We start from the raw sequence: 23,914 nt of genomic DNA on the forward strand, positions 1-23,914 counted from the left end.
TGTTGAGCTCCCTGGTCAGTGGGGACTCTGGTTCTCCCTCTCCCTCTGCTGTTCCCCCTGCTTATGCTCACTTGCACTTTCTCGAATAAATAAATAAAATCTTTTTTAAAAAAAAGTTAAAAAATGAACAGGTTGATTAATTATGCCACTGGATAAATATAAAGTTTGCAAAGTGTAAAAAAAAAAAAAAAAAAAGTATGAAATGTGGATTTTGGAAAAGAGCATCCAGATTAGCCACCAGCAAGCTCCAGGGTCACTGGTCCCTTCTGCATCTACAGTCGGGTGGGGGATGCTGGGCAGGGGCAAGTCGAGTACTGGAGGTCTGTCATGCAAAACCGGTACAGTGCAATTCCATCTTTCTGGGCCAACTGAGGCAGTCTATTAGTAAGCCACACAGAGGAAACAGAGAAACACACTTCATAAAAGGAAAAGGCTGAATCTTGTGTCAGCTCTCGTATTTGATCTGGAGTGGAGCAGGGAAACCCACCAAGGAGAAGTTTTCCAGAGGGAGGTGGCCAGGACAGGACAGGAAGAGCCTCATCTGCTAGGAGGTGTTAGAACAGAAACTAATGCTAAGGCTTTCTCAGTAAATGCCAAGAGCCAGACCTTCTGCTGAGCAGGCTTCCTCCACTCTGCTTTAGAACCCTCACTCACTAACCCTGAGAGAAAATATCATGAGACAGATCCCTATTTAGAAGATACAAACACAGACTCAGAAATTAAATGACTTGCCCAGAGTCACAGAAGGAGGACACGGGCCTAACGCCTGGCTTGAAGCATGTGGGAGGCAACAAATATCCACTGAACAGGGCTCTACATATCTTCTCCACAGTGACAGAAAACAATACTTAAATCACCAGGATTTTGTGAAGATAAATTGAGATTCTGTTCATAAAGTTCCTTGTTCAGTGCCTCACCCCTAGTATCTACTGGAGTATGTGGACAACCATGGTGATATAAAAAGCCTAGGCACAATACCAGCCTGGAATACAACTGTGATGATGACAACGGGTGTAACCAAGAGTAAAACAAGACACATAGATACACATAACAGGCTAAGAAAAGCAAATAAGCCATGAAAAGATATTCAGCGTCACTGATCATCAGGGAACTGCAAATTAAGATCACACCTGGGTGATTCAGTTGGTTAAACATCTGGCTTTGGCTCAGGTCATGACCCAGGGTTCTGGGATGGAGTCCCTTATCAGGCTCCCTGCTCAGTGGGAAGTCTGCTTCTCCCTCTCCCTCTGCTGCTCCCCCTGCTTGTGCTCACTCTCTCTCTGACAAAATAGGTAAAATTAAAAAAAAAAAAAATCAGAGAGAGATACCACCACACACCTACCTACCTACCAACATCAAATGCTGACAAAGACGCAGGTCAGCCAGGACTCTCACGTGTTTTGAAATGGGAATGCAATGGGGGGAGGGTAAAAAAAAAACAAAAAAAAAACTGTGGTACACCCATACACTGGAAGACTCCTTAGTAATAAAAAGGCACAAACAAACTACTGATTTGGATGCATCTCAAAGGCACTCACACGCAGAGAAAGGAGTCTCAGAAGGGGGTAATCTGCACGATCCCACTTCCGTGACATTCTGGAAAAGGCACAGCTAAAGCGACAGAGAACAGATCCATCTTGTCAGGAGTAGGGTTGGGGGCTGACTACAAGGAGGCCCCAGGGAACCCAAGAAGTGGCGGACTGTTCCACAGGCTCTTTGCCATGGAGGATACGTAGATCAGTGCACGCATTAAAACTCCAAAAACTAAATGTTCCACAAGTGAATTTTACTGCTGGAAAATTTATTAAATCACTGAATAAAATTTTTAAAGCAGAGAAAAAATTGGTAAGCCTTGGTGAATGGCTATTTGACGTCTGCTTTGAAGGGAAAGAGGGACACGTGAGGGTCAAAAAGCTCTGAGGCTCCTTGCCAAGATAACAATAATGGAACAGGACATCATGAAGAGTCCATACAAGGACCTCTGCTGGGCACAGAGGGTCAGGAACCTTGGTTTCTGATCTGACTTCATCAAAGGAGGACTGTGTCAGATTACATAAGCCACATCACCACCCCAAGCCTCGGTTGACCCACTCCTACAATGGAACAACAAAACAAATGGTCTTCTGCTCCTTTTCCACTGCAAACACTCCGGGGTCAATTTGTCTCCAAGTCACTGAATCTGGGCAGACAGTGGGACCAATAAGCAGAAATACCCACATACAGAAAAATGGCCAGGCATCCACACAAATGCCAAAAGAGAACAAAAATACAGTGAAAATCACTGACGTGAGTGGACGTGGGGGAAAATCATCAGTGAGGGGCAGACAGAAGCAGATGCAAATTAGCACTCTCTCACACGACAGAATCCAAGAGAAGACAGGTCTCCTTGGGGCAGAGGATAAAACACTGGCAGGGTCGAGATGAGGACTGATAAAACAGGCAGGCTCAGCTTCCCTGCAACAGGCCATGGCAGAAGCAACAATTTTCAAAATTTTAGAAATTCCTGGAAATTAAAAACGTGATTGCTGAGTGCTGCTGAGCTGTCTTCTTATCTCGCAGAGACTCCAGAATTCTAGAATGGAAGAAACCATTTCATTTTCCAAAGGGTTCAACAGAGGGCTGCCTGGGTGGCTCAGGAGGTTAAGCATCTGCCTTCAGCTCAGGTCATGATTGCAGGGTCCTGGGATTGAGCCCTGCGTAGGGCTCCCTGCTTGGCAGGGAGTCAGCTTCTCCCTCTAACCCTCCCCACTGCTCATGCTCACTCACTCTCTCTAATCAAATCTTTAAAAAAAAAAAAAAAAAGGGATTTAACAGAATGTAAAGAATGTAACTTATTAAAGGAAAGGACTAAGATTTTACTGTTGTCACCTTATTAGTTTGTGGGGCAGGGAAAGCACTTGACGTCTGTAAGATGTGGCAAACCCCCAGGCTCCGAGCAGAGCAGAACCCTGAAGCCACTCCTGGGCCAGGCCCCTGCGGCCAAGGGAACCCAGGGAGACACAACATCTGAGCACTTCACCAGTGCTGAAGGGAGGACAGGGAAGTGGACAGTATTCCCGCAAAGTTCACAGAGAACTTTTCTAACATCACTCCTTCCTCCCATTCTCATTTCTGATGCTGACATGCGTGGGAGAGAACGCATAGGACTTCAGCTCCAAGTCTGTCTCTTCTCCCACCAGCGACCCCCCAACTTCAGGAGCACTGCTTCGCTGCTCACTTCCCTTTCTGTCCCCACAGGAGGGGACAGCCCCAGGTTCCCAGCCAGCACCAGGGCCAGTGGGGCCTCACACCTGCTGGGTGTCCCCATGTCCACGGAGGCACCTGAGGGGATACACACACAAGGTGTTTCTGCTGCTGCTCTCCAGGGCTGGGCTGTGACCTCACGTCCTGCATGCACACGCACATCCCAACTGCCCCCTCCAAGTAGCCACTGTGCTTAGGGGAATGACCATGGCAGGTGCAGGGCAACACCCAGCCCAAGGCAGCTGGGGCAAGGGGAACATGGCTCACTCAGGAGACCCTGAAAGAGGAAACTAAGGCAGACCAGTGCAGCAGAAGGCATTCGCCTGGGCACAAAGCTCAGACATAAGGAATCACTACCAGGGAAGTGAGAGGGACAGCAAGGGACAAAGCACAGACACATTCAACTGAGGCACTCGGGCTTTCTCCTTGGGGCTCAGGGAAACACAGGCACAAGTCAGCGGGACGTTACCACGTCTGCCCCTGCAGCCCAGGAAGGACACTGACCACAGCCGGGAGAGTGGAATGAGGTCAGGGCAGAAAGCAGACGGGGACTTGGAATCCCAGCACGAAGGGATGAAGGCCTGAGTCGGGAGGAACGCAAGAGATAAAACAGAGACCAAATGCCCTTTCTCTGGTGACTGGAAGAGGACGGCGTCATGGAAGGGGACAGTCCCGGGTTCTGCCCCGACGACCAAGAGCAGGATGGTCTCTTTCACAAGGAACTGGAGGAAGGGCAGTGCTGGTGGCTTCCCCGTGTGCAGGGCTGTGCGTACGGAGGTCCCTCCACACATCTGCGACGGACCAGTAGGTCTCAGGCTTCTCCTCGTGGAGCTGCTTACTCCAAACCCCCATAGGCCACACCACCTCAAAACTGCGCAATGTCTAAAAACTCAACTCCCTGCTCTTAACCTCTCGGCAGCCGAAATAAGAACAGACCTCACATCAGAGAGGGCAAGGGGCTTGCTTACTCCAGGCCACACCGCCAGAAGGAGAGGAGCTCCTTCCAAGATGGCCTGCTTCTGGGATGCCTGCTGCTCTTCTCTGCTGTCCTGGTCCATTAAGGGCCTAGAGCTATCGATTCTGTAAGGTGAGGGCTCAGGGGGACTGCTCTCAGGCCATGGACTTCTCTTGCTACTCCTGAGAAGAGTCCAGGCAGCCCTGAACGACCTACTCTAATCCCTAGGACCACATTCCCAGGGCGGAGCTCTGGCCCACCTGCCCCATCTCCGTGCCTTCAAGTTCATGCCAAGTTCATACCAACAGCTCCTGAAGCCGTTCTGGTTTTCCACAGGAGCCACTTCTTTTTTTTAAAGATGTTATTTATTTATTTGACAGAGAGAAAGTGATAGAGGGAACACAAGCAGGTGAAGTAAGAGAGGGAGACACAGGCCTCCCGCTGAGCAGGGAGCCCCATCCGCCTGATGTGGGGCTTGATCCCAGGACGCTGGGATCATGACCTGAGCCGACCAGAGGCTTAACCACTGAGCCACTGAGGTACCCACAGGAGCCGTTTCTGAATGCATCGGCTCTACCTTGTGTAGGGACCCTAAAAGTTCCCTGAGGGCAGTCCTCATTTAACTCACAATTGTATCACTGTCTGGGCCCAACAAGATACTTCCCCCTCCTCCAAAGCCAGCTGTCTGCAATACTGTTACCTCCCCGCGAGGAAAGGAGGGGAAGGCGGGAAGGCCAAGCCACTGGAGAAGGATACACAGTGTTTCTGCAAAGCCTGCCACTCCCCTTCCAACTGTCCCAGGCACCAGAGAGCAGAGAACCAGACTCCACAGCCCCTGAACTTCCAGTCCTGCGGAAATGGGGTGTTTTTTTAAAAAAGAAATTATGCACATATACACACTCCCCAAAACACATCAAATATACAAAATATTTGATAAAACTGAGGGTTTAGGTCTACATGTTCATTAAATTATTCTCTTGTGTTTTTCTACAGGTGTAAAATATTTCATAATAAAAACATCTAAAACTGAGAGGAAAAAAATCAATGTCAGGCCACAGTACTCTGTGCACAAAGAACTGGCTGGTCAGACTGATTCATTTGCAAAGGCTCTAGACAGAGAAAATCTTCTTGGGATGTTGTGTTTTTCACATCGTGCTCCACAGGTATAAAAGCAACCAGAACAAAAGATGGAAATGCATAAACTCAGATGATATGAATGCAATCGAAAACCAGAATGAGGTTTCCCGTCCACCAGTCCCTTGTGCTACCACCAAATCCTCTGTAGCAGTAAATAATGAAAGAAAATAAGAGGATGACTTAACCACTTTCTTTTTTTTTTTTTTAAATAAAGAAAGAGATTGTATTTTTTTCGAGTAAACATTACCCCCAACATGGGGCTCGAACTCACAACCCCAAGATCAAGAGCCATGTGCTCCACCGACTGAGCCAGCCAGGTGCCCCCATAACCACTTTCTATTACTTTCTGGCCTCAGAAAGAAGCCCTACCTTCTTAAGAAGCCCTACCTATTAAGAAGTTAATAGGCACTACCATGTTCTCTACACGTGCTGGGCATCCACAGACCCAATGCCGTAACAAACCCGCAAGAGACAGGCACTTTTCTCCCTGCCCCATCACCGGTGGTGGCCGTGCAGGCACCCAAACCCGTCTCCAGCAATAAACCATCCTCCATGATGTATGCTGCCCAGGGCCTCGTGTTCTCTCACTTATTTTCCATAAACTTTGGCATCACACAAAGGAGCGAATCTGACAAAATCTCCACCAACTAGTTCAGCAAGCCAAAAAAAAAAAAAAAAAAATCCAAGAAATCACAATCGTACAATATTCAGTCTCAGAAACAGTACCTCCAAATGTTAAGGCAATAAGGAAAACCAACCGGTAAAGAAAATTAATTGTGCGATCCTCTAGAGTCCCAAAATAAATACCGCATGAATGTTCTAAATCAAACGGCCATAGAATTTGAAGGGGCCTTAGAGATGCAACTGGCAACAAACCCATGAGACCAGAAAAGTGAGTTCTTGAAGTCAATTTCTAATACTTTTTATCTTTAATCATGTGTTACTGTGAACAGTGTGCAAAATGTGTGTTCTCCGCCAAGACAGAGGAACAGGACAGGCGAGAGCACGTGTGAGCAGGGTGAGATTTTATTTACTGAATTTTCAGAAGAGAAGATCATAAAACTTGAAATACATGCCACTGTTCATCCCAGCAGGGGGCTTAGCCATTCTGGAAACAAAGTGCAGGTCGGTCGGAAAAGGTCGGGTTTTACTTCTGAGCCCTCAGAGTTTTGTTCTCCCGGCAGAACCCTGCTTCGGAAAACGCTCCATACTTCCCCGATCGCTCCCCAACGCAGTCTAAGTTTTAGGCGCTCAACTGCTCTGACCATGCCTCCCAGACAGTAAGGAACCTTTTGAACCCAAACCCAGTAACGGAGCCCTCTCCCAGCTGGACCCCATCCGCACAAGACCCCAGCTGGAAGAGACGGGGCCCTTTGCCTGCACAACGCAGGCATCAACAGTCCAGGGGCATTTGCCATTTTCCTCTCTTGATCTAAACCTCCTCGAGAGTGGGGCCCGCTTTCCACATCAGGGATCACTGGTGTCCCCGGCCCATCAGGGGACACACAGGCAGGAGGCCCACGTCTCTGCCATGCTCTCGCCAACGGAAGGGAACCAAGACGACAATGTACGGACAGCGGTAACAGAGCACGTCCTATGCCACCTTCAGCTGTCAGGCACAGAACGGAAGGCAGACTTCTGCCGTAAACTGTCTGCCTGGGGATCTGAGGCAGCGTGTTCATTAGTGGTGCCCTGAATGTTCGGGGTACAAAAGCGCCCCAAATTGTCTTTCTCCCCAAACACCTATTGCTGATGATCTGTAGCATGTTGGACAAAAACACTGATGCAGACGGCTTTGTGGTTATTTTCTGAAGTAGAATATTTGACTGCCAGTGTCTAACTAAACACGTAATAATAGGGCAGAGTATCAAACATGCCTGTTATTTGCTCCCAGCCCCGTATTTCAATCAAGGCCGGGGGGCGCCTGGGTGGCTCTGTTGGTGAAGCATCTCAGGTCATGATGCGGGGACCCTGGGATAGAGCCCCATGTCAAGACTTCTCCCTCTGCTCCTCCCTCGTCCCCTCTCAAAAAACAAATGAATAAAATCTCTAAAAAAGAAACAAAGTTTAAATCAAGGCTTATTTTAAATCCACTCCACAACTCTGCAACCCACAAACACACCCCTCACTAAAAAGATCATGACAGATGCTAGAACAGGATGAACCAGAAAGAGAGACCCTACAGCAAAACGCAGACTTCCACTCTGAACAGAGTCCACAGTGCAGAGGGCAACCGGAAGGACAGGTCGCTCTCCTCAAACAAACAGACTCGTCCACGCTGCTGAAACCACGGGTCATCCCACTGGATTCCTGCAGGCCCCTGAAGGTACAACACGTTTCCCTTCTCTTAGCACAGACAGGAAACGAACCTGTCTCCCGCATCTTCACAGAACAGTGCCCGGCCCTGTGGCTGCAGGACATCTGTGCCCCCCTTGGTACGGGCAGCACACAGCAGAGCTGGGGGACAGTCTGTCGTCCCACGGGCTCCACCCAGCCTCCCCTACATACAGGTGCACACCCAGAGCTGATACCCCGTAGGAGCACGCACCCAGGCCCAGAACCTCAGCTCCCCTCCCAAACACACAGCGGTCCCTCCACAGGTAAGCCCACCCTGCCAGGAATGAGCTCAGCGACTGGCAAAGTGTGGACAAAAGTCGTGATCTGCACGCCCAGAGAGGACTGTACCGGCCAAGGCTGAGCGGCTGAGCCGGGGGGCCAGCCCGGCTGCCCGTTCTCCCTCCTGCTGGGCAAGACCGATCGGAACAAAAGACGTGAAAACACCAGGCTATTTTCCAAGAACGCCGCCAACAGGCCTCAGGGAAAGCTTGCTGCCTCAGGGAAAGCTTGCTGCCAAGTTCACGGGCATCACCCGCTCTCATGCAATCTCCTCCTTGACTGATGGGGGTTCCAGCCCAATAAACCTAATGTAAGGGGCGCACTAACAAATAAATAAAAGTTAAAAAAAAAAAAAAAAAAAAAACAACCCTACTTCAAGATGAAAATGAGCCACACACAGAAGGACAAATGCTGTACGGTTCCACTTACATGAAGTCCCTAGAGCAGAGAAAATCAGACAGAGAAAGAGTGGATGCTGTGGCTGCAGGGCGGGAGGAAGCGAGGACAGACTCTCAGCTCCCAAGGATGAAGGAGTCCTGGACACGGAAGGCGGTGAGGGCTGTTCAACAAAGTGAGTCCACTTACGGCCACAAATTACCACTTAAAGATGCATAAATGGCCCATTTTCTGTTACGTATATTTTACTATAATTAAAACAAAACAAAAGATGTCTGTACTCTTTCAAAGCAAATTACAGATTTGGGACACGTTCAATCACATCTCAGAAATGGACGCTTTGCGCCCATACTAACAAAATAAACAGCGCAGCTATGTAAGTCGAAGGATGCCCCAGAGCTGTGTGGCCAAAATCTAGGGTTGGGTTTCGATCTGGAAGGGTGAACAGCAGATGCTTCTGGAGTCCTTGAATCGGCGTGTCATCATGCATCACTACTCAGTGTGGCAACATCAGCAACATGAGCCTCTTCTGAATATTTACCGTGAGTGTCAGCAGACCAATTTCCCAACATCGTGAGCCTTCCAAATGATTCTCGGAATAAAAACCTCTCTCACCCACACACAAACGACGGGACACCCGAGGGCTTCTGTCCTGCACTTAGGACCTACAGGCGCACCCATAGGCGCACCTATGTACTTATGACATGACGGAGACGTCCCGAGATGGTCACAGACAGGCTGGAGGGGCTGGTTAGTCAGGACCTGTCTCAAAGGTCTGCCTGAAGAGAATTCCAACACTGTAGTGCAGAGAGCAGAACCCACGGAGCGCGATGGCCAATGGAACCAGGTCCGCGCTGGAGCCTGGGGTGCCAGAGAGAACAAGGATTCCTCACAGGCTACGTCTCTACAGACTCTGTCATTCTTGTCCAGGGAAGGTGCTGCAGCTGGTGTGCAGGCAGGGCAAGTTGAGATGCCAGCGGAATTCTGTGATCTCCAAAGCCAATGACACCGCTCCACGCTGCACTTCTAGAAAGCCAGGGCCTCAGGACCGTGGCTCTCTCCACTGGCGGTGTGAGGCAGCAATTGCGGACCAAACTACCAGCAAAAAATCTGTATGAAGGCAACCACCTCACTTCCGCTCCTGAGATTATCCCAGTACCCTCTTTTTCCAGCATGGCACAAAGCTGGGATGATAGCCACTTTCCACAGCGGCACCCCCGTCACCAAGGAAATTGGCAGGTCCAGGAGTTAGAGACACTGGTGATCTGACAAAAGTTTGAGAAGTCGGAGAAGACCTCCCCTTCGTAGTGTGTTATCCTGACAGCTGGCCGAAACAGTAACTCTTCAAAAACCAAAAACACAAATGAAGCCTTGCAGTCCCCTCCCCCCTGGCTGAGCCCCTGCCCGCCCTGTGCCACCAACCTTCACTATGAAGACCACACACTAAGAAATTAAGTTTCCTGTGCTGTTATCATCTTAATAACATTGTAATCATCTTCATAAAGCTTCAGACTTCTCCCTGCATCCCAGAAGCCCATTCCAGAGGCTGTGAGACTTCCTTTTGGCAACACAGGTCCTGTTACCATTCCCTCTTTTGGCATTCGGCCACAATGTTCATTGAGCACACATTCAATATTTATATAAAACTGATGGGGAGGGTCACACACCAAAATGCTAGCAGTGGTTATCGACGGGTGACAGGATTCTGAATGATGTTCTTTTGCTTATGCAGTTTCTAAGCAGAAAAGAAAGATGAAAAGTAAGGGAGAAAGGGAGAGTGGGGGAGGGGCTGAGGAGGAGAAGGCAGGAGAAAGGTTTCCTAAAGGAAAACCAAACCTAGCCTAAAAGGCAAAGGCAAAGCAGCCTTCAACAGCCAGACCCCAAGGGACCATTCGGAGGGGCCCCTGGCAACCCAACCCAGCCCAGGCCTCCTGCGGACTGCCTTCCTGAACACATTCACTCGGCATTCCATCACACAGCCTTGTCGGGAGGTCCATCCCCAGCTCCCCTCCCCGGAGAGCCGCCCCTGAGAGCAGAGCCCCAGCCTCCCCAACCTTGGGTGCAGCTCCATACAGCCAGCAATGGGAACTACAGACTGGTTTTTAACTACAGAGTCACGTCTGTGTGGAAGAGCCATCCCCATGGTGACTGGAGGGGACATGGCTAAGAGGCCACAAGGAGTCTGGACACCCCGATTCTGATCCACATCCCACCAAGCTCCGAGAAAGGATTTAAACCAGGTGATTTCTAAGACTGGAGCTCTACTCCACACGGCTGCCAACACCACAAACAATCAAATGTCAGAGGCAAAGACTTGGAGCGACATGGGGCCCGAGAGAGGTGACGGTGAGCAACCAAAGGCGAGAAGGCAACCGACACGGAGAACAGAAGCCAAGGAGAGCAGGGGCACCCCCCCCGCCAAAACCATGTGCCATCCTCCCTTTCCACCCACAGAGCCTGGCACAGTGTGGGGAAAAGGCAGCTGCAGAAGTTCAAGAGTAGGCACGGGCAGGAAGACAGTGCGATGACTGCCTTCTGACTTTCTGGAAAATCGGTGGCTCTGGGTCAGGGATGCAGCCAGGAACAAGCAGACAGACAGTGGATCAGACTTTACGGGATCAAACTGCCCATTATAAGGCATTCTTTGCACAGTCCTCTGCGAGTATTTTAACACTTCTTTATGAGAAATTCAGCAAGGCTCCACTCATAACCAGTGGACCACAGGCTTGCTGAGGGTGGGGACCATATGCACACCCTCCTGGCCGGGCCGCCTGGCCCACAGCAGCCACCAACCAGGACTTTCAGAACAGCGTATCTTGACAGAGATCACAAGTAGATAGAGAGGCAGGCAGAGAGAGGGTGGGGGAAGCAGGCTCCCTGCTGAGCAGAGAGCCCGACATGGGGCTCGATCCCAGGACCCTGAGATCATCATGACCCGAGCCAAAGGCAGAGGCTTTAACCCACTGAGCCACCCAGGTGCCCCCACCACAGACCTTCTTGCACACAACAATGTCAGAGGACATCTTTCTCTGGGATTCTTCCAGATAACGTTCTCAAGGGTTGCCTAGTGCTCTGTTGTGTGGGCACACGTCATTTGTTCAGCCAGTGCACTAGTGCTTGATATGGTTTTCAACCTTTCCAGTAGACAGCTCTGGGATGAATGATGGGCCTGATTGCTTCTTAAAATAAACTCCTGGAAAGTATGTAAGGATCCATGCCAGCCCTCTCCAGATCGACCCTCCACACCCTGATCTTGAAGGATAACGGTCATGAACTTCTCACACAGGGGAATCTCCGAAACCAGGCACCTCTGACAGCAACAGCCAAAGCCCTAACTGTCCTCTCCAGACCCACTCCCCCTCAGACACAGGCATCGGAGGGAAGCACCTGTCCTAGAGTCCCCCGCCTGCCTCCTGGGGCTCACCTTCTCCAAGGGCTCCGTGGACAACGAGCCACATGGCGGCCATGTCACGCATGCCACCCGCCTTCTCCCTCTGAGGTGGCCAGTCCTCCCCGATGCTGGCTCTGTCCCTTTATTTCTAGGTCCTCAGAGAAAGAAGGGACCCTGCCACACCCCTGCGACACAGAAACGTCAAGTCCTCCAAACCCATGAGAGGCTTCTGGCTCCTGGCAGGTGTCCACCTCCCCTCTGCAGTGGTCTGGTCATATCACTCCCTCTAACAAGGGCACAGGCAGCAATAATGACCCTCAATCATACAGTCTTAACTCCTTACCCACGTTCTTAAAAAGGGACCACTCAGAGGTCTTCCTTGTGAGTTTCACGAACACTTTAGACACACACCCGAAATGATGAGTGTGACTTAAGTGGTTTGGTGAAACCCACACAGGGACCCCAGCAAGAAACTGGGTGCACTCCCAGGGCCTTCACACAGATGGCCACAGGGGGCTTGAGACGTCTCTGTCAGCTCCCACCCCCTGGCCTAGGGCTCTAAAATCAGAGAAGGGAAAAGCAGGCCACATGCAGGGCGCCGTGGAAACTTGGCACGCAGCCCAGTACGATGGCTGGTAACTCTGTAGATCCCGTCAGAGGAACTCTGGTGTCACCGCATGGCCAGGAAACAAATGTCAGACCACCAGCCTGAGAACCGGCAGCAGCGCCGAGTGGAGGCACCACCGAAGCTCTACCTCCGAGCAGCAGCGAGCTCAGGGCTGCCCGACGTGAGGACTGCATGAGACCCACTCTGGAAGGCTCCCTGCGAACTGAGCCTCTGCTACGCTCACACCTGTCCTCCATCTGCTTGTCCGTGTCAATGACCCTGAAGGCTTCGGCCGAGACTGGGGCCGCCTGTGAGGATCTCCACACAGACGACGCCAAAGGCAAAGACGGGACGTCCTGTGCACTTGGGATCCTGGGGTAAGGAAACTGAACTCACAGCCAGCGGGTAGAGGGACAGGCTCTGGGATGAGATCAGGGAGAAACACAAGCAAAAGGACAACAGTCCACGCAGGCAAACAGCAGGAATACTGAGGCCCTCCAGAATTCAAGCAAAGGCCCCCAACCACCCAGTGAGCAGGGAGGGAAGCCGCACTCCCTCTGTCCGACAGGACTGTGAGGGGGAGGAGGAGCCCAGGATGGCTGCCACCTCGGCCAGGAGGACCCACCTGACCACCCTGTGATGCAGGGACCACGATTCCCCTCTCACGCGACACAGCTGGTGCCTAGAACCGAGCTCACTGCCCACCCAGCACTCCCTAACCGCTCTCCGTATCCGCTCTTGGCGGTCCTTGCCTTTCTGGTTCTCATCACGGAGGGGCCCCCATTGTCGGGCGCCCCCACTCGGTGGCTCAAGACAGTGGTCCCGCCCTCACAGGAGTGCGCCGGCAGCCATCACACCTGTCCCCACCTGCTCGATCCGTCACGGCAGCGGAAGGCCCTGCACCGGCCCACACAAGATGCTTGCTTGTCCGGCACCCAAGCCTGCCAGCGCCTCATCCCTCCTCCACCCGCCCACACAACTCAGAGGAGCCACGACCACTTCTCCTCATGCCCCCCGCACACGTGCGCCCCAATCAGACGGCCGCCCATCAGCCTGCGACTGTCAGGAGGGGAGAGCTCTCAGCACTGCGCCCCTCTGCTCTTTCTCTGGCCTCCACGGCTGCCCCCACTACTGGGATGGGGGGACGCCTCAGCCAATGCGCCCCACCTTCTTAGGGAGCTGCTCTGCCAAACTCTGCTCTCCACCCAAACCCCCAGGACGTGTCTGCCCTACTCTGCACCTTCCCTGAGCCTGTGACTCTGGGGAGCCCCGTTCCCAGCATCTACACGGCCTGGCAGGGGGGCCCCCACCCCACCCACCACCTCAGGCTGGTCCTGGCTTCACACAGTGCACCGGACTTCACACAGTGGGACCGAACATCCATGTTTTGTACCTTGAACAGAGACAGCCTGCTGGGAGGGTCACCATAAACAGTGACAAATCCACCAACCACTGTTGTTGCTACAGCGTGGTCTGGACACACGGCTCACTGGGACCAGGAAGAGGCACTGAACGGAGACTCTTTTCTGTGAACAGGATGATAAACACCAGGTGACGTGGGGCTCAAAGCCACGCTTTCGGGTGTTGTGCAATCTGGGAGCCGATGACTAGGGTCTGCAAGCCCAAGTTCTCCATTCACAGGTGAGGAAGCAGAGGCGAGAGCCAGCCAAGGTCACAGCTTGGGCACACCTGGCCTGGCAGGTGTCTGTAAGCGTGTCCGGGAAGGGGAAAGGGAGAAGGCAGAGGGGAGGACCACGTGAATGAGAAATGCAAACCACTGAAAATGGAATTTCGAACTTTGCCAAAAATTGTGGGCAAATAAAACCTCGTTTCTAATAAAGAATCTCTCTTTAAAACACTGATTCACCATAAAGATAGTCATTCATCTTCTCCAGGTTTTACGTTCCAGGAGATAGTGAAAATTGAGCCACATTTTCTAGAAGACGAACTGTCAAGGGTCCCCTATGACCTCCTACGTAGTTTCCAAGCGCAGTTCCAGTTCCTGGTTCCCCTTCGCAGGCTGACCATGCACAGCCACCTCTTCTGACACTCCCTCTGTTGAGGGATGGGGCTAAACCCGGCAGCCTCAGAAACAAGGGAGAGAAGATGACAACACCCAGCTGCCCCACTTCTAGGTCCATCTGCACTAGCCTGCCACCTGGGCTACCTGTTCCCTACAGTGCACAGGGAGCACTGGCAGGGGACCCTCTCGGGCCAGCCTCCCACCTGGCCCCCCCAGGGGCCGCACCCACAGGTACCACGCTGCCTTTGCCACAGGGTGATGGAATTTCTCTGTGCACAGATCTGTCCCACCACCACCCCCCACCCCACCCCCAAGAACCCAGACCACATCTCACTCGTCTCTGCACTTCACAAGGATTAATATGGTTCCAGCCACTGCAGACCCGCAACGTGCCTTTACTGCCATTATAAAGCCCAGGCTACAGAGAGACCAGACGTCAGAACATCTCTCGTGTGGCTCCCAGTGTTCGCCTGCCAATCCCCCATCCCCTCTGCCTGCCGCCATCCCTCCCCGAACAATCCTCCACCGCAAGGTCATGGGAACGCCTCGACAACCAGCATAGGGAAAGGTCTTCCCCCAAAAGACAATCTACTCGTGAGTTCTCCTCTGAGTTAGAATCGAAGTTCCCATTTCCTATAAAATCTTTCAGATCTCAGTATGTCTCATTCCATGGACATGGTTCTCATGGAGGAAACACAGCCTCCGTTGCCAAATGGAAAACTCTGGCAATTCGAACGCCATTTCTCCTTCTGGGGGCTTTGTGCACTGGGCATGCATGACACGTGGACACACCTGACCTCACCACCGCTGGGGAAGGGGCACAGCCCTGTCTTTTTCTTCCTTTTTTTAAGTTCCTTCCTCCATATAGTTTTCTACTACAATTAGCTCAAATAAGACGATCTTCAGCCTCTCTACTGTCAGGATATCTTTACACACTTCTAATTTCTCTGTGCCTCATCTTTCCAAATGATAGATGATGGGACAAAGCCTTTTTGTGCCTCTGTCAGGGAGTGAGCAAGGTGGAAAATAGCAAAAACACATCAGGGCATCTCCCTAAGAAGGGAAGCACGACAGGGCACTTTGCACTAACAATTCTCAAACTGCACTCCTGAATTTTCTCCCCACCCTGGGTTATCACCCATTTGGGCCCCTGTCAGAAACACGGGCAAGGGCAGAAAGCAAATTCCGACCCTGCACTGGCTCAGAACCTTTCCACTGGCGTAGATAAACATGACCATGTGCGTTGGGTCTTTACTGCATGACGGGGAAAGGATTTAAAACTTCTGCATCTGAAATCATCCCACCCGACCGGGACTAGAAGCAGGAGCATGTGGCCCCTCATGGACACTAGTGTTTCTGAGGGCAGGGGCTCTCCAAGAGTGGTCCCAGGCCAGCCACAGTGTCCGTGAACACATCATGCATGGCCACTTCCCAGGTGTCTGTAACAAACCTCCAGGTGCTCCTAATGCTTGTGACACTCGAGAATCTCCCGCCTGGGCTGGTAAACTTCCAGGTCACAGGAACACCCTGCTGGGCTAACCCGCATTGTCACCACGCTTACCTATGACGGTTACCCACCAACACACCTACGCTGGCAACAGGCAAAGGCCCCGAACATTATGATCCCTTGGGGCATTTCTCCTACTCTGTGGGCAAATTACTTGTGCCTGCCTGTCCTCAGGTCTGAAACAGGAATGAAAGAATCTCCATCTCCGAGGACGGTTGTAAGGCACAATGGCTTAGGGGGTCTCCGATCATGCAGTGAGACCTCCATGAACATGAATCCCTATGATTAATACCCCTTCACCAAAAGGGGTATTAACCGTCTGATGTTTGCCTTCTCTGTCCCGCAGCCCCGATGGAGGATCCGCTGGGCCCGCCAAAACCGCATACGGTTCCATAATCCCCCAAGGAGTCATTCGTCTCATTTACAATCCGCATGCCCACCACGAGCCTGGAAACAAAGAGAGAGTCCCCTCTGTGCACCTGTGCCCTCACAGGCTCTTCCCGACAAAAGCCACCCAACCCTGGGCATAAGGCCCGATGCACGTCAAGGGAGACGCAAGAGGAATGCAATGAAATGAACGGCAGGAGTCCTAAGAGTGACTCACATTCCAATGGTGATGACCTTGTGCCCGGCTCTAAGCCCCCGACAAGTGCAGTCCTCACAAGGACGTGCTGAGGTGTCTGAGGTTATGACACCCAACGATGAGGGTCAGGGAAACTGAGGCACAGAAGATTCACATAACATGCCTCAGGTCCCGCAGCTCCTAAATGGTAAGGCCAAGACCTGAATGCACACACTCAGGCTCCAGTCAGGGTTCCTAACGACTGTACTACACGACACAAAGCTCCTAGTTAGCTGAGCATCTACTACCCCCTTGTTACAGCTTTTCCCAAAGCAATCATCCTGAGACACTTAAAATTAGGCCCACACCCATGGCCACAGGGTTGAATACTCGGCCCTCCAAGCCCTAGACAGAAATGCTAGCTAACTATACTTGGTTTCTCCCTCCTTCTCTCTCCTCTAATCTGATTCCACCCGAGTCAAGTGAAAACTCACAGAGCAGCATTTCCTTCTTCTCCCAACTCCCCTGCCACACCACTTAACCCCTGATTACAGACCGTCTATGACACCAAGTTCTCTAATTGTTTCTCCCCCAGGGGACTGCCGAAGTCTTTAGAAGTAACCACCCTTTCTGTGAAACCCCACGAGAGTGTGGACCTGGCAAGAGTTACACAGTTCAATGGTTGGCTTCGCTCCGCTCTGCTGACACTTGTCAACCCTGAGGGGCGGGATGAAAGCACTCAGTTGACCTACTGGAAGCCAGCACACAACAGAGGCCGAACACAACAGGCTCTGAAGGGCGACTCTTTCACAATCTGTAGGCCCTGCCTCTCCTACCTTATCCCCTGGGAGCCTTCAGCAGGCCCTAGGGGAGGCTGCTGGGGTCCAGGTCGAAGAAAGAAGCACCCCCAGGGACAAACAGTGAGTAACTGCCTGGCCCATGCCACTCAAGGCTGAGGAATGGAGAAAAGTCCATCCCCAAAACCCCGACTCTGCCCACCTGAAAGGTTAAGACTAAGGAACTACCCAAAGCAACTCGTTATCTTTGTAAATATGAAACAAAACCAAAAAAACCACCATGACAGAAAATGTTACGTTCTGTTAAAACGTCATTTGTAAAAGATGAGATAATCATGCTCACGGATAGAACTGCAGGATTAAGATACAAAATGTGCCATCTCTCCCCGTGTGAGACTCCAGCACCAGTCCCATTTCCAGGACTTGTGGAGAACTCGACAAGCGTTCAGAGAAGTGTACGGAAGGACAGACGTCCACGAGGACCAAGTCCTGAAAAAGAACAGCAAAGGGGAGGCTCACCCTGCCAAGCTGTGAACCTCAAAATAATCTGGCAGAGAAACAAAGAATCTGGGAAGAATCTCAGAATCATTACGCGAGTGTAGTGGGAACAGACTTTCGGTCTGGGGTGAGGAGAAGGTTCTGGAGACAGAGAGCAGTGATGGGCTCACAAGACTGTGATTGCACAAATGCTGCCTGCCTGTATGCTTAAAAACAGTACGTTCTGTATCTATTTTGCCACAAATTAAAGATTTAAAAAATCAGTATGCCAAGTGGAAGGAGCCAGATACAAATGTGGCTCCGTTTACGAAAACTCTCGAAAACGCGAGCACTCATCTACAGCAGCAGAAAGCACCTCAGGGGGCTGCCTGAGTCTGGGTTCGAGTGTGGACGGGCTGCCAGGGGGCCTACAGGAAGCTCGGGGTGACGGAGATGCTCGGGATCCTGACTGTGGTGGTTTCACTCTGTCAGAGTTCAGCAAACCGTATGCTCACAACAGAGGTAGTTAACCATATATAAACTATACTTTAATCAATTTTTTTTAAAAGAGGCTTGTGTGCACATGGGGGAAACCTCAAGTATGACAGAGGTGGCTCCACAGTCTCCCCCGAAATATTAAGGAAAAAATACAGGATTTAATGATGTGGGAAAAACTGGGTCACAAAATGGAAAGGAGGACCGGGGCCCTGGATCCCTGCTTGAGGCCATGGGTGACAATGAACCCCACACAGCAAAGCCCTTCCCGTGGGAACAAAAGCAGGGAACACCCGGGTGAGCCCGGGACCAGAAGAACACCTTCAGGCCCCTGCAGTGCCACATAAAGCAACAGGTAATGGGGCTCCATCAAAACAAAAATTCGAGAGCGTGACCACTGACAAGGTTGACATACCTACAGAAGGAGGGAATTACATTCTAGAATACGCAAGAAGCACCTGCAAACCAGCACAGCAGAAAAACAGACTACGGCGGGTAAGGAACTCTAACAGCTAGCAAACATATTAAAAAGATACTCAAATTCACTAAGACACGATACAAGCTCCCAGGAAAACGAGGAGATCCCTCACCCTAGCCAGCAATTCGGGTAAAATTAGAAAGAGGCCTCATACCAGCCACTGTCGAGTATGTGGGGGATCAGGAACCCTCGTGCACCCACGCGGAGAACAATCTGGCAGCATTTAGGAAAAACAGGTGTGCTCACTCCCTTTCACCCAGCCACTCCGCCCCCGGGGCATGCGCCCTTGCGAAAGTGGGTCCCACACTGTCCCAAGTATCGCAGTCTCCAGACCCGGCATTCCACAACACCAGCTGGTGGGGGTGTGCCCCTAGGGTTTCTCATTGGGGTGTAGGCCGGGGCCCCAGAATGTGCATTTCCAGCAGGTCCAGGCGCTGCCGCTGCTCCTGGGTGCGGTCACTTGCAGAACCACGACCCTAGAGACCACCTCAGGTCCACCTTGGAAAGAACATACACACGATGTGCACCACATCACGGAGTGGAGGTGAGCTCAGTATCCCTTGCCAGGGAAACGGGTAATAAAACTAGAAGCGGCACCGCAAAGCACCCGATGAGCCCACAGGTACACAGACCTCACAGAGTCTTGAATGAAATTCTTCGACTTTTATGAATGTGTGAAGATTTTCACAACGAAAAGGTTTACTGTTGAATGAAAGAGGAACCCAGTGAAACCTAAAGCATAGGACCACTTACGTAAACTAAAGACAGGCACGAAATAACATCTTTAACGAGCACACAGACATACCTAAGAATATATCCAAGCCAGGAGAGGAGGCTCCTTGGGCAGGGAGAGGAATGGCAGTAGAATGTAGGGGAAAGGTCCGACAAGAAAAGGGCTTTGCACAGGAGAAGGTCTTGTGCCAAAAACCGATGGACACCGAGTCCCAGCACTTCGATGTCCGAAAGGTAAAAGCCACAAGAGCAGCTCTGAGTGCCCTCTCGCCTGCCTCTGCACACAGTGGAAGCCCCCAGCCGTTTCCACAGTGGCTATGGGGACAGATCCCTTTAGCACTCAGAGACAGGGGGGTATCTTTCTGATGGACAAGCTCGGGTGAATTCAGCCCCCAGAACCCAACCTGCCCCCTGAGTCCTGGAGTTTCCCTCTTGCACGTTAGCACATGAAAAGGCTGAGATTCTAGGTGTTCTGTAAAGGGTGTGTGTGTCCACACCTGTGTGTCTTCTCAGTGTGCATGTCTCTCTGTATCTGTGTGTCTCTCTGTTGGGGGAAGCAGGGAGTAGTTTATTTGTGGAGGTAAAAAAAAGAACCTCTGGAGGGGAGAGACTAAGCCCTGCTTCTGGCCAGCACTCACTTCTGTTTCAGTGAGACCAGAAGTCAGCGACAAAATGGACCCCTCCTCCTGGCCCACAAGCCTTCTCTTCCCCTTTCTTAACCTTCCCCTCCCCCACATCCCACCCTGCTTCCCAGCTCCCACATCCAGAGGGACCAGTCATCTGGGACAGGATGAGCTTATCAAGTGAGAGACTTTACAGCCACGACTCTCAGAATGTGGTCGGAGACAATAACTGACCATTGGTATCTCTGACCAAGGGCCTAGAACAGAAAGGCCAAAGCCTTTAACACCAAGCATTCCAAAATGGGCCTGGTTCTAGCTACATTCAAGAAAAAAGGCTAAAAAAAAAAAGCCATCTATTACCTGTCATATCCCCTCAGGGGCACACCGGACAGAGCTTTTCCCAAGGCCCAGAGAACAGTTCAATCCACAGAGTGGCTGCCACAGCGTAGGGGACAATCGGAAGAGAAAAACTACCACTGATGGAACTCGTGTGAGACAACGCAAGAGATGTGCACCAATGTGCACGCAATGAGCCCGCCCAGGCAAGTATGGCTTTAGAGGAAGCAGCAGCAGAGGAACAACTGGAGGAAGGAGCAGAACAAAGTTAAACGGCTGCAGAAGCCTGAGCAGGTCCAACACTCACACATCCGCCCAAAGAACAGGGAACTTATGCCAGGCAAATGATCCCGGACTCTCATTCCCCAAACGCGGCTCCACAGCAGCCCTTCTCACCAGCCTGGAAAGGCTGAGGCATTCAACCTTCCTGAAATGCTTTGTGTAAAATAGTAAGTTTCACAGATAGAAGTGTATCTGATGTGCAGCAGGAGTATGTTTCCGTTTTTTAAAAAACATGTAACAGCTCCGTGGAGGAGTCCTTCAGATTTTCACTAGATACATGAGCAAAGCATGCCGTTTTCCTTTCCAGCGAATACAGGATGTGCCACAATTTGAAAATTAAGGGACTTACCTGGCGTGGGGGGAGGGGGGTAGTAAAACTATTGAGTTTTCAAGTGAAAATTGAATGTCTGTGGTCCACACAGGTCATTCCAACTCAGGAAAATAAAGTTCTCTAAGTGCCACACTTAATGACCAAATTCTGGTTTGTTTAATTCAGCTGAGTAAGCATTTCTTGAGCACCTACAAGGCAGGCCCTGTGCAAGATGCTTGAGAGCCTCCAAGGAGAAAGATACTGTCATAGTAACTGTGTCCCTTTCATGTTCATTTAACCCATCCCTTAAATTAATTTCTTTAAAAAAAAAAAAAATGGTGTCTGATATCTTAAACAGCTTACTACCGGCACTGAAGAGTTATAGAAACACATCTTATTACTTTATTAAAAATGTAAATTTCTAGTCTCTGAAGCAGAACCAAAGGAAAAGCTTTCCCGCCTTTCCAGATTACTATCATTTGCTGCCTAATAACTCACTACATTTTCAGCTGTGCACGGGGGCAGCTGTTACTCAGCAGGTCACAGAGCTGGCAAGAGTCAAAAACATGCCACCTGGCTGAAGAGAAACAATGAAGAAAACCAAAAGATCAGGGCCTCCAAGACCCAAACAAAACAGCAAGACAAGGCAAGGGAGCTGAAACAGGCAGAAGACAGCTTCCGGAGGTTCCCTCCAAGCTGGAGCCTCCAATAGGAGGCATAAGCCTCTGCTGGCAGGCTCGCTGGTCGGGCCAAGGCATGGATGGCTTCAGAGCTGGAAGGCTGCCACCTGCTGAATCACCAAACATCCCGGGGCTTCCCCTGGAACACTGACCAGGCAGGGACCCATCCTTTGCCTGGATTCTCCCATGGATTTCCTGCACCCCAACCAAGAAACGCCCAGCCCCAGCCCCTTCCACACAGGCCCAAACCTGTGCCAACCCCCCGGGTGTTGGGGCGGCCCCTGGCAACTCCCCCCGAGTTGCTTCGTCACCAGTCCCACTCCTCTCTTTCTGCCCACTCAGTCCTCCCTGCCTGTTCAAGCCTCGCGACCAGGACGCGTGGGGGGCTCCCCAGTGCACGGTGACAGGCGCCTACCACTCCACAGCCAGGCAGCCAACCAGAAACACCCCCTAGTCCGACAGCAGAGTCACCTGTCCCAACAGTATGAAAGGTCCAGGAAGGTAAATGCCTAGGGAGCTAAAATAGCAGGCAGACTCCTAACACGGAAAATGAACTTCCCTTTCACAAACGAGGCTTCGCTCTGGGTTTCATAAGCGGGTGCCGCCGAATGAAGTCTGTGCTGCCTGAAGGTGAAAAGAAACATCCGAGCCGCACCTGCAGGGATCCCTTCCACTCCCTCCAGCCAGGATTTCTACTCGCGACTCCCAGGAAGGAAACAGGCGTTGACCAGAACGCGCCAGCCCGAATCCGTTGGCTGGACCAGGACGCCCTCCCCGGCCCCCGGGCAGCCGCAAGCCCCGCTCGGAGGGGACACGGTGCGGGGAGACGGCCGCTACCGCCGCCACTCTGCCCTTGACAAGTAGCCTCGGGATCGCAGGACCCCTCACCGCGGGGACGGCCGCGTCCTGGAGACACTGTCCAGTCCAGGCTGCGCCGATGGCTCCTCCAGGCCTTGCCCACTCCCGCTGCTCCTCCGGCGGGGGCCGCCCCCGAATCTGCAGACTGTTATGCGGCCTGGGGAGGGCAGCTTGCTCCGCAGGAGAGGGGTCCCACCTGTTATACTGTAGCGGAGGTGCCGAGGGGCCGCGGAGAGAGTGGGGGCAGGGGGAATCCCGAAACCCTGGGCGGCCGGCCGGCTGCGATCTCGCCCGGAGGTGCCAACTGTCACGCCGCCGCCAGGGCCGTGGGGGGTGGGGCCGTGATTTGGGATCGGCCCCAGCGGGTCTCCGGACCCCGGCCCGGCCACCTGCCGAGGCGCCTCGGACCCCCCCGCCCCCCGGCTCTTCCGCCCCGCCACCCTCCGCTCGCCCCAATCCGGCACTAGGCAACCTTGCAGCCCGCACGCAGCACCTCTAAGAGGCGCCCACGGACGCCCCCGCCTTCCTCACAGCCCAGACCAGGTTCCCGAGCCCCCCGGGCGGCCCGCCCCTCCGAGCCCCGCGCCCACCCCCGGGAGAGGCGGCGCGGGGGGAGTGCCCGCCAGGTACGCGCGCGGCTCCGCGCGGGCTGCGCTCACGCCCCCTCGCCCCCGGGCCGCCCGCACGCCGCTCCCGGCTTCCGATGGGCTCCCCGGGATGGACGCTCTCCACCCCCACCCCCGGGCCCCAAGGCTCACTTGCACGGGAGTCGCGGCCGCCGCCGGAATTCCGCTTGCCGAGCCCCCTGCCGCGCACTGAAATCCGGGGCAGGGCAGTGTCCGGGCTCCGCAGCAGGATCGCGCTCTCCGGCTGGCTCGCCGTGCGCGAGGGAGACGTCTGCCCCTCCCGGCCCGCCCTGCCCGCTCCGTCCTACCCGCGGCCGCCGCTGCCCAGTCGCTGCCTCGCTGGTGCGAACGCTTCCGACTTGCCACCGCGAGCCTCGGGGCTGCCGAGCATGCCCAGTCAGCGGCCCACCCCGGCCCGGATCTCCGCGCGCCGCGAATCCGCTCCTCCGGGTGTTCGCGGCGCCCGGGAAGGGAGGGCGGGCCGGGCGGGCGGGGTCGGCTGGAGCCTCGGGCCGGGCCCGACGGGACCCTGGCACAGGCTGCACCCCCGAGGGGCAGCGCGACTTAGCCCCTTACTTTGCTTTCAAGGAGCCCGGGGCTCGGTGAAGGGCCCGGCTTCGGATTGGGGCGGGGGGTCAGTCACTGAGACCGGCAGGGAGCCGAGTTTTACGGTCTGGCGGCGTGCGGCTGGGGGCGGAGCCGGAGCTGGTCGGAACTGGGAGCGCAAACTCGGCCTCCTGGAGGCGGGCTCGGGGGAACGAGTTTGCGACCCTGAGAGCTGCA

The 23,914-nt window shown here is 52.9% G+C and overlaps 1 protein-coding gene across 11 annotated transcripts in view; it reads right to left on the minus strand.

The window, feature by feature from the left end:
• Nucleotides 1–23,563, minus strand: part of SGMS1 (sphingomyelin synthase 1) — a 266,380-nt gene extending 242,817 nt beyond the window's left edge. For 8 of the 11 annotated variants that reach the window (XM_004764117.2, XM_004764113.2, XM_004764112.2 and 5 more), the window contains exon 1: nt 23,264–23,549. The gene's annotated coding sequence lies outside the window, so the exon portion shown is untranslated. Of the gene's footprint in view, nt 1–23,263 lie in introns of all 11 variants that reach the window. The other 3 variants (XM_045081446.1, XM_004764115.3, XM_004764126.2) reach the window with 2 other exon arrangements.
• Between the last annotated feature and the right edge of the window lie 351 nt (nt 23,564–23,914).

The sequence above is a fragment of the Mustela putorius genome, unplaced genomic scaffold (genome assembly GCF_011764305.1).
Source record: "Mustela putorius furo isolate JIRA1106 unplaced genomic scaffold, ASM1176430v1.1 tig00000577_pilon_pilon_pilon, whole genome shotgun sequence".
NCBI lineage: Eukaryota > Metazoa > Chordata > Mammalia > Carnivora > Mustelidae > Mustela > Mustela putorius.